This window comes from Tursiops truncatus, chromosome 5 (genome assembly GCF_011762595.2).
Source record: "Tursiops truncatus isolate mTurTru1 chromosome 5, mTurTru1.mat.Y, whole genome shotgun sequence".
NCBI classification, from domain to species: domain Eukaryota; kingdom Metazoa; phylum Chordata; class Mammalia; order Artiodactyla; family Delphinidae; genus Tursiops; species Tursiops truncatus.
In genome coordinates, this window is record NC_047038.1 from 131,004,450 (window position 1) to 131,022,638 (window position 18,189).

At 41.2% G+C, this 18,189-nt stretch overlaps 1 long non-coding RNA gene across 6 annotated transcripts in view; it reads left to right on the forward strand.

Moving 5' to 3' along the window:
- LOC109548529 (uncharacterized) overlaps positions 1 to 18,189 on the forward strand; it is a 146,443-nt gene that overhangs the window by 112,188 nt on the left and 16,066 nt on the right. For 2 of the 6 annotated variants that reach the window (XR_012332190.1, XR_012332188.1), the window contains exon 6: positions 17,340 to 17,447. The exons of 3 other annotated variants lie outside the window; for them this stretch is intronic. This is a non-coding gene — a long non-coding RNA (uncharacterized lncRNA). Of the gene's footprint in view, positions 1 to 10,998; positions 11,129 to 17,339; positions 17,448 to 18,189 lie in introns of all 6 variants that reach the window. One more of the 6 variants, XR_012332189.1, reaches the window with a different exon arrangement.

Genomic DNA, 18,189 nt, shown 5'->3' on the forward strand with positions numbered 1-18,189 from the left:
CAGGAAGTCACGTGTCTCCATTTCCTACCTAAGGAAGGACACAGGGCTCTTCCTGCCTCCCCACCCAATGTCACAGGTTTATGCGAGTCCGGTGAAAAATGTGAGAGTACTTTGTAAACTCCAAACAGCTCTAGATGTTTGCGTACTGAACTGTGAAAGCATTTAGAACATGTTAGGAGGAAAATTGTTAACAGTCAATCAGTTCAGAAGGGTGTAAAGCCCCTCCTCCCAATTCCTCCGTCCAGAGTTACCCACTCTTGCCAGTTTCTGTGTGTTCCTGTCCTTGTCAATACGGTCAATAGACTGATTTATCTGTATATACATACAGATAAACATATATATATATATATATATATACTTATAAACACACACACAAATACCTATGTAAACCTAAAGGTACGAACCAGATCTCATCCCGTTCAGCAGTGTTCTGCTCCGCTTACTGCATTGTGGGCTTTTCAGCGACAGTGCACGTGGAGGTTTCCCAGCCACTGCGTAGTAATCCCCCTGTGTGGCCCTGCTATGACTTGTCACTTCCATATTGGTGGATGTCTGGCTTGTTTCCATTTTCACCACTGTAAACAGGGCTTCAACAAACATCCTTTCCAGTTTGATTTCTTACCTTCTCTGCTTAAAGTGACTGAATAGTTTCCTCTCTTTACACTCTGCACTTATACCTCATGCCACATGACAGAAGCCTGGTGCTCATTTATGGTATAACTGTAGAACCAAAGTTGTCTTTATCATGTTACCTCTAGCTTTGGGGCAGCTTCAGAGTTACCTCTGGTGTAGCCTACCTGCTCAGGCAAAGTCAGGCTGTTTACTGCTTGTGAATTTCCACATCTATCTTTTTGCCTCTACTGCTTAAATGGTGCTGCCTTTACCACCCTGCTTAAACACGTTTCCTGAATTCTCTCTTTATGATTTTCCATATGTTTTTTCTTCCCCCAAGAAACAGCCCCAAATCCACCTCCTCTCAAAAGTCTGTATAGGCTAATTCCATGACAGTCTGATGCCTTAAATGTTCTTGTTATTTTTTAAAACAAGCATTTATTGAGTGTCCATCTCACTGCACTGGAAAGGCATGTGGACATGAGTACCTTGTAAGATTTCTTCAGCTATTCCTTGTCTATAAACTGCCACATCGAAGTTAACAACGGATAACAAGGGTGCCGTAGTCTGCCCTTCAGAGCTCTACTGGCAAATTCTATCAGCATCTAAAATTTTGCCTTTGGTACATCTAGGTGCATGGGCTTTCTGTGAGACGGCATGCTATGGCCAAAGTGGGATGAAGTGAAAAAGAAAGAGGAGTTTCTTAGCATCAGATCAGTACGAAAAGATTATGTGTTCACTGCAATGTGCAGGAATTTTGCTTCATGAGTATCTGAAAAGCTTGTGGTCAGGGCAGCGAGATGTCTGATCAACAGTGACGTACACGGGTCCAGCTGTCCAGGGGAGTAACTATGGAGGCCTTTATAGGCTGGGTAAGAGTTGACTGGGCTGGAGGCGTGACTGGGCTGTAGCCACTGCTCTTTGTGAACGCTGTTTTGATCTATTCAGTGTTCCTCTACAGACGCAGCCACCTAAATTCTAGAATTCAAAAATGTACTGGGGGGCTTCCCTGGTGGCGCAGTGGTTGAGAGTCCGCCTGCCAATGCAGGGGACGCGGGTTCATGCCCCGGTCCGGGAAGATCCCACATGCCGTGGAGCGGCTGGGCCCGTGAGCCATGGCCGCTGAGCCTGCGCGTCCGGAGCCTGTGCTCTGCAGCGGGAGAGGCCACAAAAGTGAGAGGCCCGCGTACCGCAAAAAAAAAAAAAAAAAGAAAGGTCATGTCTGCTATAGATCTCCAAAACAAAAAACCACAATGAGAACAAAATCAGAATAGCTTATAAGTCACTGTAGAAAAGTGTCTTACTTCAACATAATTCTGCTTCTGTGGAGCAAATAGACAGCATGTATAGGAGAAATGCCAAAAGAGTATTCTATTAACAACAGCAAAGCATCAACCTAGCAGACAGCGGTCTCCCTAACTGCAGCAGGCTGGTAGTTACAGAGTCACGAACAGGTTCACCCTACAGACAGCAGATTACAGACACAAACCAAACAACAGTCAGGACAACAACAGCATAATAATAAAATAATGGAAGCAGCAGCTACGATTTCATTCTTAAAATAGGGAGGTAGTGCTTGTTTTAAATGTTTCATCATATTTTAATTTTCACAGCAGCCTTGTGTGGGCGATTACTATTATATAGATGAAGTGAGCCTTGGAGCACTTATGCAGTTTGCTCAAGTCACACTGTGAGCGAGTAGCAGGGACAGGAGTCCATCCATCCCTCTCTAACACGTAGATTCTAACCATTGTTTTCTACTGACCCTCCATCCAGTCTCTTTGGATGTAAGGGTGGGAAGGATCCATCATAGGGCTTTTAGCTCACGTTGACACAGCTGCATAACAGCACCTGAAACAGCTGAAGGAATTCTTAACAAAGTTTTTGCATCTTACTAAAGGGTTTCAACATAATTTAAAATTTTTCTTAATGAGGAGTGTGGCTCACCAGCCTTGGGCTTAATTTCTCTCTCTCAAGCTCCCTATATCACGGGTGGAGTCACCAAGGCTCTCACCTGGCAGCTCCCACAGGGTCTGGCACGGGGAGGGAGTAGTGGGGGGGAGGGTTGGAAGCCCCTGTTTGTCAGGAGGCTGGACACACCTTTGATGAAGGATCATTACCTACCCAGGATATCCTTAACATTCCCTGAGGGGTCACTTACATTTTATCACTTCCTATTGGTCATTAGAGCAGACAGCTTTCAAAGACAGGGCCTGGCGCAGGTGGACAATATAATCCGGGCAGGAAATAGCTGCATCACACCGTGCTCTTCTCTAAAGGTATAAGGAGGTCGTCACACTTAGCTCTTCTAAACTTATGCCCCAGCTTCACAGTGTTCAATCTGAAAACTAAGGGGTGATAAAATGGGTGGAAAATGATGCTTTGTAATTCAAGGAGATAAAAGGAAGCCGTTGTCCGGGTGATACACAACGTGGAAATCCACAAACGCTTCATACCTGACTTTGGCGTGCATTAATAATTTCTTCTGTCCGGCAGACATACCCCTCCTAGTTATGTTTTATTTGACTGAGGTTAAAATGTATTTTCCATTCGTGGATATATCAAACCTGAACATTACAGAAGGGTGATCCAACGTACATCAAGCGCTCGGAGAGCCTCTCTCTGTTGAGTTGTGTTTTCTGAGGTCATCTGTGCTGCGTTACCACTGAGTTCTCAAGAAGGAGGTTTATAAATATTTCAGAGGCTGTCTCTGTACACAGACCAGCTTCATCATGGCAGCTCTGTGGATTCACCCGTTCATGGGACAGGACCCTGCTTACAAACAACCTTCCAAGGGGTATTCTTTGGGGATTTTAGATAGAGTACCATAGAAATATCTACTTCGTAAGTTTAATATGAGGATTAAATGATGACTATACATAAAATAATATGAGCTAGCAGTAGTAGCAGTAGGAAAAGCTAGAGAATGAGTCAGAAAGACGATGTATTATGCTAATAATATTTGGTACTCAAGTTGAGCCCGTCTAAAGAAATCAGCTGTAGGTATTTATTAATTCATTCAGTCATGAATTATTGAGAACCACCTATGTCCTAGGCAGTGTTGTAAGTGCTGGAATGAAGCAGTGACTAAGACAGACCCAGTCTCTGCCTTATGGAGCCGATATTCCAAGGGACACACAAAGTGGCTTTTCTTACTCTCTTTAAAACATGCTTTTGGTGGTTTACGATCTTATTTTTTTTTCTATGAAAAATCTATATAGAAATAAAGAATTTTATTTTGATGTGAACAAGAATTACTATTTTTTACTTTTCTCTACCTATTTCATCTCTCCTGGAAGTCTCTAAAGTTTAAGGGCAAGACTGGAGATTGGTTGATTTTTTTATTCTCATTCCATGCCTAGTAGTGTCTTTTTGTAAATAACATGAAATAAAAATACTTTTTCTGAATAGCCAACCAATTTCAGAAACAAATTACGGAAATCTCTCTCATTATTTTGTACTTGCGTTTCCTATACACGCAAACATAATGAATTTTTCCAGGCACCACAGGCTTGGTTTAATGGTTTTCACCTTTTAGACACTGAAATCTCTCCACAGAGAATCAGAACTAGCTCTGAGTTTTAATCTACTTATGCTGGGTGTCACAGAAGGGGAAAGGATGGGCATGTGGCATTACTCCCTGCAGGGCAAAGCCTGCCTCACATATACACGAGAGCGGATTCATCTTGCTTGGCCACGTGATCCAGGGACTGGGGAACAGTTCTCAGGGCCAGGCTAGGGAGATACAAGGTGATAAAGATAAGCGCTATATGAATGATACATAAACGATGTGCTATGAAATTCCCCAGGAAGAGAGCTCATTTGGGGTTACAGTGAATACAGAAGAAAGGAAATGAATTTAGGCTTGAAGCATAAGATTCCGGCAGAAGAGAAGGAGGAGGACATTATTAGTAGGTAAGTGGAAACCTCCCACTTGGAAGAATACGAAGAGCCTTGGGAATTTTCACTGTATGCTCTAGGCAATGGTAAGTGAGCGAAGGTTTCTGCCTGGGAGATTGACATGTAGCTTGTGAAAATGGTCTTCCCTGCTAAACTTGATGCTATTGCCTGAAGTTAGAATTGAGAAATGATTAGAATTTAATGGAATATGATAGAACTTAATTGGAATTTAATAGGTCACATAGTCTATTAGGTGGATTGCCATCAGCATTAAAAAAAAAGAAAAATAGAATAGAATACAAAGTATTAAAATATATTGCCTGTAGTAAGGCTAAGTATATTTTTATGAAACTTTCACTTTTGCACATGTGGGTAAGTGGGTGGGTAGGGAATCTGGAAGTGGATTTCAGCCAAAAAAGCTCAAAACCGGGCTTCCCTGGTGGCGCAGTGGTTGAGAGTCTGCCTGCCGATGCTGGGGACACGGGTTCGTGCCCCGGTCCGGGAGGATCCCACATGCCGCGGAGCGGCTGGGCCCGTGAGCCATGGCCGCTGAGCCCGCGCCTCTGGAGCCTGTGCTCCGCAACGGGAGAGGCCACAACAGTGAGAGGCCCGCGTACCTCAAAAAAAAAAAAAAAAAAAAAGTTCAAAATCACCGAGGTAGAGTCGCTCGTGAGATTCTTTACTAGAGAGCTCTTGTTTCTTTCTTCCATACCAGAAATAGTTGTATTCCAACTAGCAACTATAGTATTCTATTTTTATCATATACATATCAGATTGTCCTATAAGGAAGAAGATTGTGCGTTGACACAGACAATAACGGAGAAAGCAATGATACTGATTTTATTCAGTCTATTGCGATAGGGAGAGCGCCCCAGATCTGAGATCATGGACCCTCAGCAGCTGGTTTCTCCTTAGCTCACAGGGAGGAGTGGAGACGCCCCAGGTGGGATGCTTTACCCTATGCATTGTTCTCTCATCAAGGGAAGTCTCCATCAGTTAGCTGTGCAGGAAAAGTTTATCTCTGTGTCTAGTTAATTTCAGGGGGGACAAACAGTTCTAATCTCAGCTAAGCCATCCGTGAGACAAAGAACAAGGAGCTGTCTGTCTTTGCCAGCATGTGCAGGTAAAAGGGGAAAGGTCTGTGTTTGTCCCTGCCATAGGTAAACAACGGGGTCCTCAAGAGTCTCTGGGGGTCACGAGAAAGAATGGCCAGTGAGTCTTTCTGACATAGTGTGGGAAAGGTTGGTCTTTGCGGTCAGCCATTTCCTGGAACACAAGAGTGAGGATTTTGGAAAACAAAAGCTTGGGGAATTTCCTACCTAAGAGCTCAGGTAAACTTCGACATTGTCAGTTTTCTCCTCTGGATTGGCTTTAAAGAAAGCACAGGACCAAATTCCCACCCACTTCCTACAAATGGGTAGAGCGCGAATCCAGCTAATTTCTTGGATGATAATTGATGGTGGTTAACGCTGGTGAGTGCATAATGCTGTAACAGGAAACTTCTTTTTAATCTGAGAGTAATTAATACTGAAAATGATCATTTAACGTGGATCTCCTTTCAGGGCAAAATTTAATAGAAGACAGAAAAAGTCATTTGAATGGACATTTACCTTGAAAATCACATTTAAAATAATAGAAATAAATTTGCTGAATCACTTATTTAATAAAAGGCAATTTATAATTGCAGCTGTAAGCTAATTTTAGCACAAAGAATGGATGAGGCATTGATTTGAAGCCATAGCTTCATACAACACACTTTACTTGTAATTTTCATAGCACGATTTTATGGAAGATACCATCTGCAAAAAATATTCAAGACTTCTTCAATTTTCTGAGACGTCTCAGTCTTTTAATGTTCACTTTATTCCTTTTTGAAGTTTCTGTATATCCTCTTCTACATTTGGTAGGCAGTCTAACTCTATTAAATGTTCATTTGTTAATGGAGTCCTTACCGTTCCCTGACATCAGGTTTTTATCTTTTCCATGTGATGTCATCTTGTAGTTGATTGGTATTGAATACGTTGTATTGCTGGATATTTAAAACAAATATGTTAACTCAGTGTGTGGACTGACTGAGTAAACATTTTCTGGGTTCTGCAGTCAATATTTTCCTTCAGTTTAGGATGAACCTCGTTGTTCTATTAAATTCCTAGTGTTGAAGACTTCACAACAAATCTCCAACAGCAGCCACCCCTCTGCATTTTCGTGCTTTAGTTCGTGTAATTCTCACTTCAACTCTATGAGGCAGGTGTCATTATTATACCTAGTCCATGAAAAATGAAGACTTTGAGAATTTGTGTAATTTTCCCTAAATCCCACAGTCACCAATGGCAGAGCCAGGACATGAACGCAGGAATCTTAATAACACAGTTTGTACTCTTTGCTGAAACGAGATGCTAGCCTTCTCCTCCCCAAGACGACCCACTTTCCATTTTTCCTACTTTTATTTTTCCCTTTGCCTGGATTTCTTTATCTACTTATTGGAAATTTAGTTTTATCTTGTTATATATTTTTAGCCAATTTAAATTCTTTGTAGGAAAAAGGAGAGGTGTATGCATTTTTAAAAGAGCAAATAACTTTTTCAAGGGAATCTGGAGACAAAGTGCACAAGGTTCTGGATCCTGTGAACTAGAGCCTCACTTGGGATCTTCACTCGCTAGCTGAGTGGCCTGAGGTCAAGGTTAGAGCTCCAATGTTCTCACTTGTAAACAGTGAAGTTATTATTACCTCTCTCATAAGGTTATTTTAAGATTAAACACAATAATACATCTAAAGTGCTTGGCATCTTGTCTTTTACATGGAAGACACCTAATAAATATTTCTATCATCATCGTTTTTATGCTGACAGGGAGACAGGTCTTCCAGGAAACAGTGTCCTGGGCTGGGAGAAAGCAGCCCTACTTCATTCTAGTTCCACTACCATTATGTAACATTTATTTTTCTCAATTTTTAAGTCACGAAGATGAGACAACCATTATTTTTTTCAGGTTGAGTGGATTCTTAAAACTTCTTTGGAGAGGCACCATCTAAGTTAATTCTGTAATGATCAAGTTACAAATATTTTATTAATTTGAAGATAGACAATACGGCACTGATGTAAGCACCTATGACTCTCAAAGGAGAGAAAGACGCTCCTGGGATCACTAATTCTGGGTGCTCATGTAATTCTAGAACCTGTTGGTGTGATTAGAAAGTCCACAGGGGGGCTTCCCTGGTGGCGCAGTGGTTAAGAATCCACCTGCCAATGCAGGGGACATGGGTTTGAGCCCTCGTTTGGGAAGATCCCACATGCCATGGAGCAACTAAGCCCATGTGCCACAACTACTGAAGCCTATACGCCTAGAGCCCGTGCTCTGCAACAAGAGAAGCCACCACAGTGAGAAGCCCGCGCACTGCAATGAAGAGCAGCCCCTGTTCGCCGCAACTAGAGAAAGCCCGCGTGCAGCAACAAAGACCCAACACAGCCAAATACATAAATAAATAAAAGAAAGTCCACATGGGATCATGCTTTTGATCACGGTGGTGGTAGGTGAAGCTTCCTTGCCGTCAAGATTTCTGTTGGGCCACATGTTTTACTACAGTGACTGATTTCTGTTCTAATTTGGACTCATATTCGCAAACAAGCACTATATGTTATGTTTCAACTTTAAATTTTAAAATAGATCATATGGTCCAGAGCAAAAGCAGTGTTCTTAAGTACCTCTGAAAGGTCAAAGGTAGATGATCTATGTAAATTCAGTTAGGGATCAAAATGGCTGGACTTCTTCCAGTGAGAAGAACTGAACTGACAGTCTTTGAAAATCTTTCTCTGGAGACTTCTTACAGTCACAGGGAAAAATGTGGGTTCTTGGTCAGTTTCTCAATAAATACAATTTTCTGAAATATCTCGGGGCTTTGTCATACCTTATACCCTCTTTTAACAAAGAAAGTTGTCTTAACTGTTCCCTTATAAAAAGGCACAGAGTAAGAGAATTGAGAATGTTAATTACAAATGAGATAGTGGATTTACAAACTATTAAGAGCTGCAGAAATCTTGCAATACTAAAATATTCTGATTTTTCAAGAGTGACTCTCATAACCAATAAGGACCTACTGTATAGCACAGGGAACTGTACTCAATATTTTGTAGTAACCTATAATGGAAGAGAATCTGAAGAAGAATATATATATATGAATCACTGTGCTGTACACCTAAAACTAACACAACATTGTAAATCTATACTTCCGTTTAAAATGATTAATTAATTAATCTAATTAAATACAATTTTTTTCCTAAAAAACTAAGAATAACTCTCAATGACTTTCAACTCTTCTAAACATATAAAACATTTTCTTAAACCTTAATCCACCCACTCCTGACACGTTAGGACCTGAGGCAAGACTGCGCTGGAGGCTGAGGCCCTGCCCTCCAGCTCTGGGTCTGCCCTGTGCCCTGTAGGGCCTTGCTTACAGGACGGAACATGGACGCCCAACCATGTAGCCAAGCTCCCGCCTCCCCTGCTGCACACAGATGAGCTTGGCCCCCTGGGGCCTGCAACTGTCACATCTGTGGCTGGGCTAGTCTCCTAGACCATGGTCGTCACCTGGAAGCTTGTTAGAAATGCAGAATCTCAGGTCCCACCCAGACGTACTGAACAGTAGTCTACTTTTTCATAAAATCTCTAGGTGTCTTATGTGCAAGTTAGAGCTCGAGAGCCTTGGCTCTCACGTGGGAGGCTGAGGTCAGAAGCACCCATCTCTTAAGTTTAAGAGCCTCCCTGTTAAAATGCTTTGTTCGTCTTTTGACCTCTGAAGGACTTGAGAAGATTCTCGCCAATGATCAGTTCTGTTCAATTCCTTGTTGGACTTAAGGTACATTCCAAACTATAGTTGATTTTTCATCTTATACATTTAATTTTTTTCGGTCAGGTAATTTTCCTTAAGCTGTTTTCTTAGTTGGAATGCACCCCACCCACCCTACTCTGTCAATATCACCTGCATCAGGGTGGCCACCTCTTCCGTGCAGCCCACCGCAATACCCCTGAGGAAGAGCTTCCGTTCTGACCCCATCCTCCTTAGTTAAAAACTCTGGTAGCCCATTCACTGGGTCTGCTCTGGTTATACAACTGAATCCTCCACGAGACTATCAGCTAGCTCCCTGACATAGGAGCTGAGTCCCATTCAGATTTAGATTCTCCATTACCCATAGCTGAGTCTATTAGATTTTAAATAAACACGTGAAATTAAATCTGCCTCTCTTAAGTTTATTTTTGTGGCTTCTGCAATTCTCTGCTTGTGCCAGAAAGGATATTAAAATAGTCCTGCAATTTTAATGAAGGTAGATTTTACTCCTGGGTCTTATCACGTTTAGGAAAGTGTATACATTTTGTACTTTCATGCAAAATTGTGCTTGGCACCGACCTGGTGGTCACGAAGGGAAGCAAGGCTGTTCTTCGATGAGAATTCTTGGGCAGCTGGTTCTAGTTCTGTTAGTTAACAGTATTCAAATGGAGGAATTGCTTTAGCTTGGAAAGTAAACCTCAGATACAGGAGGAGTAGAGCTGAAGAAAAAGGAACTTGTGAAAAACGGAATACAGAAGTGTAAAGGAAACGTAAATTTCTATGACTGGCCCCGTCTTCTGGCTCTCCGTGTCCATGGGTTATAACTGGGGAGTCACGGGGGTGCAGAGAGGGGGCAGGAAATTGGAACTAGGAGTCTGTGCTCTAGTTTTGGCTCTTCTGCTAATTAACTGAGCACCTGAGAAACTCACTAAACATTTGTGGGTCTCTGTTGTCACATCTGAAATATGAATAGTTGGTCAATGCTTCTTAACCAGAGAAGAAAGCTAGAAAAATGGGGGGTAGGGGGTCTTGTTTAAAGACACGTGGCCAGGTGGGACACCCAGAAATGCGTATTTGCTGGGTTTGTGATGGGCCCCAAGCATGAGGTGCCTTTCTGATATTCATTTCTGGTTAAGCATCAGTAAATTAGATGCTCTCTTAACATTCCTTCTAGCTCAAATATTCCCCGATTTAATGACTACCAGCCCCGTAGTGAATGCATGGTTAGGAGTCTACGTGTCTGGCAGACACTGCTGGTTGTACCCCTCTTCCTTTAGGAACAAAACCCCAAGTTTTTGCTCCGCACATGCCTTCCAGAATAGCTATTACATTTCCCAGCTTTCCTTTGGGTATGTCCATGGACTAAGTTCTGGCCAAAGGGAAGTGGTAAGTGCAGATTCTGGGAGCGCTCTTAAAAGACAGAGGTGTGCCTCTTGCTTCTTCTTGCTGACTGGCCTGCATAGATGATAGTGGAAGATGGGCCAGCTGGACATGGGAGCCGCCATAGGAGATGGGAGGGAACCAGCACAGTGTGGCCTGGGTCCAGGACACCAGGGAGTCGTGTCAGGCGGGAACTTACTTCCCCCAGGCTTCCTTTATGTGTGAGAGAAAGACATTATTATCTAGTTAAAGTAACTGCAGTTTTGGTCTTACTCTTTCTTTCAGCCAAACCCATTTTAAACTAAAACAATATGGAGCATGAAAAAGACCTTGTGGACTCCAGTTATGCTTCCCAATCTTCATGTCAGCATGAATTGGAATGTCTATTTACTGTGGCTTCTTGTTTTCTGCTTCTGTAAGTGCAGTATGTTTATAAAACAGAGAATAATATTGTCTTTTACAGAGAGCACTTCTTTCACAGCCAAAAATTGATGGAGAGGTATCACAATTTTAGGAAACACAGTTTTCTTTTTATGATTTTATCTTATTCTCTACAAATATATATTATTTCCTTGGCATATGCCATATATATATATAAAATTTTTGCCCTCAAAAATGGTCAGTCACCATTAATTTTGTGTGAAATTTGGTAGGACCTGAACTACAGTGAAATACCAAGAACTGCCATTTGAATTACATATTATTGCTAATAATTGTCATTATTGGCAATGAGCAAACATGTGGTGTTGAGTTTTTTAAACGTTTCTACATTTTTTTTGAAAGTTTGGGCTTTGTCAAGAGCTCATTAGGAAAAACCCTTTAATTCTTTTCCTTCCCATTTGTAGTTGAACAAAAACGCACACCCACACACACCATATATGTATACGATAATGGAATTTGTTTCTTGAGGACTTGCATTTAGCCTGTGAAAATTACCTTTAACGACTTTGAAAGATATTGTGCTTTTTGAACATTTTAAGTTTCTGATGGGGGACAGGGATGAGGGGCAGGGATGGGAGGATGGTGTGCAAAATTCTGGGATTAAAAGTCATGTGAATAATCGTTTCCATTTCCAAACCTTTCTTAATAAATAATGGTAAAATGCCACAGTAGATATTTCAGGCTATTTAATAAAACTCTCTTTCTCTCTCTCTCTCTCTCTCTCTCCTCTCTCATACACACACACATCACACCCCACAACAAACTCATTCTCACATACAGAATAGAAACTAAACCAAACCAAACCATAGAGAAAGATGATTGGGTGGGGAAAGGAAACGGGGACTATTATGAAGAGCTCTCTCTGTTTACCTTCATTCCTCTCATCCGGGTTCGTGTAGATGGAAGCCAGAGTAAAGAAGGAAAAGATAACAAAAGCCAATAAAATGAATGCCATTTCCAGGTTGGTAAACGGAAGCTCCATGAAAGACCACAAACTTCTTCGCCTGCAATGGAAAGCAAACACTGGCTTAGTATACTCTGGTCCAGGAGAACTTCTTGAGTAATTACTTATTGTAGAATGAGATTTACTAAGACTTTTTAAAGATACTTCTGTGCACCTGGAACAATACACTTGGCACTAGCAGAAATGGAGGGTGCTCTCGTTTTTTGAAATTTGACATCAGTATTGGTGTAATTGAACTTAGACTTTGCTGTGTAGACTGGAGGAGAACATGGGAGTCTGAATGGCAGAGTCAATTTATGTTTTATGAGTTTTTTGGACAAAACCCTGGGAGTAAAGATAGAGTATATTTCATATCATGAAGGAAAAAATAATGTTGGTTTCTATCTCACTGACCACACCCAGGTTCAGAGTAGTGTTCTTGTGCCTGAAGTTACCCAGCGTTTGCCAACCAGGTGATAAATCTACAATTGAAGCAATTTTTAGTGAAGAAACCATAGTCTTCAGAGTAGCTGGATCAAACTCAACCCAAATAAAGATAAATGTGTTAACAATTAGGAAAGAAAGAAGGCTTCAGGGAGAAATCTGGACCTTAAGCTTGGCACTAAAGGAACCCCAGTTTTCAGTAGAGGAGAGAGGCAAAGTCAACCCAGAGAGAAAGGAGTAATTCATTCAACACGTGCCTTTTGAGCTTGGCATTATGTTAATCTGTGTGGTGAATGTGGTGTGTTCCAAGGAAAAAGAACAAGATAAACTCAAAGGGCCAATACTGCCAGAACAAAGACTTACAGGACTCCTATCACTCTGTCACAATGTGACCATGGCAATGTCCCAGAGCCCTCCCAAGCAGCGTGCCCTGTCCCTTTCCTATCCCACATAAGGAAGGGTATCGGCCCCATTTTTCTCCCGCTCAGCACACTGAAAGTATACCTACTTTGCCCAGTCAGCAGATGACTTGCAGGTTCCCTATAAAAACAGACAAGCAACCCATGCTCATTGTCAACTTTCCCTGGCTACCAGGAAGTCAGCCGCTCTTCTTGTAGGGACCCTTCTCTTTAATAAAGCTCTATCTTCCTTACTTTCTGCCTCGTGTGTGGAAATGCTTTTCCAACCCATGCTTGGCCCACGACGGTGAAGTGAGGTGATGTGAGGAGAGAGCTGCAGGAGTAGGACACAGGTGAGATGTAATTAGCATTAAAAGGGGCCACGCACTGTTTTAGGAGCATCACTGCTTTTAACTCCTTGACTCTTCATACTAACTCTATAAGGTAGATCCTATTATTGTCTCCATTTCATAAGTGAGGGCACTGAAGTACCAAGACAAGTAAAGCAACTTATCTTAGACCATAAAAGTAGGCAGAGGTAGACTATCAAGTCTGGCAGCCTTGTTCCAGAATCTTCACCCTTAATCAATGTACTATACTGGCACTCAACCCACCAACTAAAGAAGCAAGCTAACGAAACCCACCCTTATTCCTTTCTCTCTGGGTTGACTTTGCCTCTCTTCTCTACTGAAAACTGGAGTTCCTTTAGTGCCAAGCTTAAGGTCCAGATTTCTCCCTGAAGCCTTCTTTCTTTCCTAAACTAGCATCACTACTTTCTTTTATATTTCTTAAGCATACAATTGTGCGTTACAGCAGCTCAGAGAACAAAAAATAATTTTTATTGCCAGTATCTTAGTGAGGACTGTTCCTGAAAAAGTAGAAGCAAAATAACAGAGAAGAAAAAGAAATGATGCCATCTAGCGGTCACCAAGTGCTATAGGTCGGAACAAGAAATAAGGAAATACCCAAGGTCGCTAACGTTTCATTACAGTACATGGTAACCGACACGCACCTATGCAAACAGTCTCCCATAGCCTTCAGCTGTCCCACACCCAGAATATCCACTGACTTTAAGGTAGCTGTTTCTAGAAGGAGGCATCCATTAGCATTTTCTACACATGTAGATCAGGTACTGTGAGTTATTTCTAGCTCCGCCTACTGGATGCTGTTATCCTAGGCATAATGAACACAAGGTTTTTGTTGGATTTTAAGTAGAATTTGAAAGCTGAGGGCAAGGATGTGGTAGGTAATACGTATTGTTAGATATCTGTGAAACCAAGTCCCCCTAAAACCGAGTTCCCTTACCAAGTGTATGCTCAATCTCCCTGTCCAAAACTTTATGCCCTTTCTTGTGCCCCCTGACCTCAATCATGTGCTAACTGACCGCTAGTCAACCAGAGTCAGGTGACTAAAGTTGATGTCGTCAATAACATAGTTAATGTAATAAAACTGCTGTTGTAGGTATCATCGTTAACTTACAAACTCAGGCTGTTTCTCCAGGGCAAGATGAGCTCACAGACCCTGAGCCGTGGACCACTTGGCCAGAGAATCTAAACCAGAGACATTCTGACTCCTGAGCTAGATTAAGAAATGTCACAAGATGATGATTAATCCTAGCTTCTTCATTCTTCCCCTTCAACTCCAAGACCAAGTGGGAGTGGATCTGAGGCTTGTCTCCCACACCCTTGCTTGGTGTCCTGCAATGAACATTTACCTTGCTGCAGATTCCCACTGCCAGTGTTTGGCCTTCTGTGCTGTGGGCATGCAGGCTCGGTAACATCTATGGCTCTTGAACGTGGAACCTAACTATGTCCTTCTCGACTGCTGGGGCAGAGAGCCCGTAACCAGGATCCCTCCACCACCATGCCCTCAATTCCAGGAAAGGTGTCTTCATGGCCATCTTCTGGGTCTCAAAGTCAAACGTTTACAGTCTGAAGGCAAAGCTGATGCCTTCAGAAGATGAAGCTCTTTGCCCTCTCCCCACTCTTGAGTATTCTTTGTCGGAGCATCTGAAACATAGATGGTTGTGCAACCTGCATTTCTTCCTGGGTCATGTACCTACAGTCTGATCTCTGGATGCTTTCGTCCATCTCAGGTTGCTCCGTGTATAAAGGAATCACGTGTCCCCTGTCGTAGGATTAACTGCAATTATAATTTAGTAGCGGACTGTAGATAAATCCTATCCATTTTTACATAATAAAAATAAACCTTACTCTTTTTATCATATGTATTTAGATCATATCATATTGCATCTAAGCTTAAGTTGCAGTCGCTTACTAGTAACTATAGCATGGTACCTTGATTTGTCATTATTACTTAGATGATCCCCAGAAACCAACTAACTTCAGACATTATCTTCTCGATGTGGGAAGGGAAATGGGTCAGTAAATGAATGTCGCCCCACCATCCTCCACTCCTGCTGTCCTTCAACATCTAGAATAATCTTTATAAGTGTAAATCTCATCACGCCACTCTTCTGCTTAACTCGCAAGTGGCTTCCCTTGGAATAAAATCCTAATCCCCAGGCCTTCCCTGCGAGGCCCTGCATCACCTGCCCCGCCTCCCCTCTGATGGTCACACCTGTGACACGTCCTGTGCTCCCTCGAGCTGATCTTGTCTGTATCTCTGGTCGCAGCGAGCTCATGCCTGCTGAGCCCCACACAGCTCCTCCTGTCCGGGCCTGGCCATCTTCCCTACATTTTCCCTGTGTCTAGCTCCTGTCCCAGCACCACCTCTGCACTGAGGCCTTTCCTGACCTTCAGGCTAAACCAGGCTCTGAGCACTGTTCATTGTCCTGTTTTCTTTTCACCACAGTTCTTCTCCCTTGCATATTTTGTTCGTCTCTCCCCATGAAAACAGGCCCCTCTGTTGTTTGCAGTTATGTTCTCCCAGTCTGTGGCTCGCCCATTCATTTTCTTAAATATGTAGTTTGACAAGTACTAGTTTTAAATTTGATGAAGTCTAATTACCTATGTTTTTGTATGGTTATTAATTTCCGTGTGCTATCTAAAAGTCTTTTTTTTATTCCCAAGTTGCAAAGATACTCTTCTGTCTTTTTTGCGCTAGAAGGCTTATCATTTAATTTTTTTTAGATTTATTTTTATTGAGGTAACATCAGTTTATAACATCATATGTTTCATGTGTACAACATTATATTTCTACTTCTGTAGAAAATATTTACAAATCATGTGTTTGATAAGGGGTTAAGATTCAGAATATAAAAAGAACTGCATATTATATATCTGACACAGGACTTGCAGCTGCAATACATACTTACAAGAACTCCTCCAACTCAATAATAAAAAGAAAAGCCACACAATTTTTTAAAAAATGAGCCAAGTATTTAAATAGGCATTCAAAAAAAAAAACAAAAAATACAAAAAAGAAAACAAAAAAAATCAAAAAATAAGAAAAATAAAAAAAATAAATAGACATTCAACAAAGGAAGATATATGAATGACCAATAAACCCCTGGGGAAATGCTTAGCAACATTAGTCATTAGGTAAATGCAAATAAAACCACAGTAAGACAGCATTATCCAAACACCAGAACAACAAAAATTAAAAGGGCTGACCACCTCAAAATTAGCAGGGATGTCGAATAATTGAAGTGAGGGAGATGAAATGACGTAATCATTTTGGAGAGGCTCTGATGGTGTCTTATAAAACTAAAATTATTAGTACATTATGACCCAGCAATTCTACTCCTAAGTGTTTACACAAGAGGCTGAAAACATAAGTCCAGTGAAAGATACATGTAAATGTCTATAGCAGGTTTCTTCATAATAGCCCCAAACTGGATAAAACTCGGGTGTCCATCAACAAAAGAACAGATAAACAAACCGTGGGACATTCGGACAATGGAATACTATCGTAATACTACTCATAGGAAAAAAAAAAGGAATGACTTACTGATACACTCAAAAGCATGAATGAATGTAAAAAGAATCATGCATGTATACTGTATGAAGGAGGAGAATAGTGTTTGCCTCTGGGGCGGGGAAAGGGACTGACTGAGCAGGGGTATGAAGAGCCTTGCTAGATCTGGAGTGATGGTGATGCTCTATACCCTGACAGGGGCTTGGATTACACAGATGTATATATCAAATGGTATACTAAAGATATGCGCATTTCCCTGCACGTGAATTTTACCTCAAGGAATAAACAAGTATTGAGCTCTAGTTAGTGATATGTATCCCGAAGTATTTAGGGGTACACTTTAAACTGAGATCTGCAACTTTAAAATGCATCATAAAAGTAAATAAGACAAATTGATAGATGGATAAATGGATATTGGATAGTATGTGAAGAAGCTGATATAGGAAAATGTTTTAATTTTATTTTTATTATTTTTAAATTTGTTTTCTATTTTCCCACACTGCCCGGCTGTGGTATCTTAGTTCCCCGACCAGGGGTCGAACCCATGCCCCCTGCATTGGAAGCACTGAGTCTTAATCACTGGACCTCTGGGGAAGTCTCAGGAAAATGTTAATGATAGAATCTGCATGGTAGGTATTTGGGTGTTCATGGTATAATTATTTCATTTTTCCCGTATGTTTGAAAATTTTCATAATAGTCTTTGCTGCTAAATCTTAGTTAAATGGCTCTAGGTTGGGCCTGTAGATATGAAAATCAGCATTTTGCCTGTGTTTGTATAGGTTGATTATAAATATTGCAGCTCAGGGAAATTTTGTTTTTAATTGTTGATAATGTAATTGCTGCTGTCTCAACAGACAGTTGTTCTGTGAGCCTGGGAGGCTTTTCTGTACCTTATTACACGGCACAACAGGCAATGACATCAGTTTGATCCAACCTGAATTTTGAGGCATATCCCATAACATTTTATCTCAGGTTGCTGGTTGAATATCTAGAACAAAATTATGTTGGTCACAGAAAGAAATGTTATTATTTATCTTCTTTATTCTAAATTAAAAACAAATCATTATTTAACTCTGTTCCTCAGAAATATTTCTCTTGAAATTATTTCTTGCTTTTACCAAAATGTAGCACTATATTTCAACACAAGGAAAGTATGGGAACAGAGCGAGGTCTTGTGAATCCATTCAACTTGCTTAATTCCACCTTGGAATTAAATGAAAATACATATCTTCTAATTTGGAAAAAAAGAAAAACTAGCACAAAGAAACCAATCGTAGCAAAGGAGAAGAACAATATTCAGAGAGGCTGTTCTACAAAGTGGCGATTTCTCCTCCACCTTTTAAGCCATATTTCTTTTACTTTAAAAAAAAT